General features: G+C 49.3%; 1 protein-coding gene across 1 annotated transcript in view; it reads left to right on the plus strand.

Moving 5' to 3' along the window:
* LOC103457236 (plasminogen) overlaps positions 1-306 on the plus strand; it is a 21,120-nt gene that overhangs the window by 3,312 nt on the left and 17,502 nt on the right. The window lies entirely within an intron of this gene.

Below are 306 nucleotides of genomic sequence, written 5' to 3' on the forward strand. Positions count from 1 at the left end.
GCACGATTCCGTTTGGTAGAAGTAGCACGATTCCGTTTGGTAGAAGTAGCACGATTCCGTTTGGTAGAAGTAGCACGATTCCGTTTGGTGCCGGTTGCACGATTCCGTTTGGTGCCGGTTGCACGATTCCGTTTGGTGCCGGTTGCACGATTCCGTTTGGTGCCAGTTGCACGATTCCGTTTGGTACCAGTTGCATGATTCCGTTTGGTACCAGTTGCATGATTCCGTTTGGTACCAGTTGCATGATTCCGTTTGGTACCAGTTGCAGGATTCCGTTTGGTAGAAGTAGCATGATTCTGTTTGGTA

The sequence above is a fragment of the Poecilia reticulata genome, linkage group LG21 (genome assembly GCF_000633615.1).
Source record: "Poecilia reticulata strain Guanapo linkage group LG21, Guppy_female_1.0+MT, whole genome shotgun sequence".
NCBI lineage: Eukaryota > Metazoa > Chordata > Actinopteri > Cyprinodontiformes > Poeciliidae > Poecilia > Poecilia reticulata.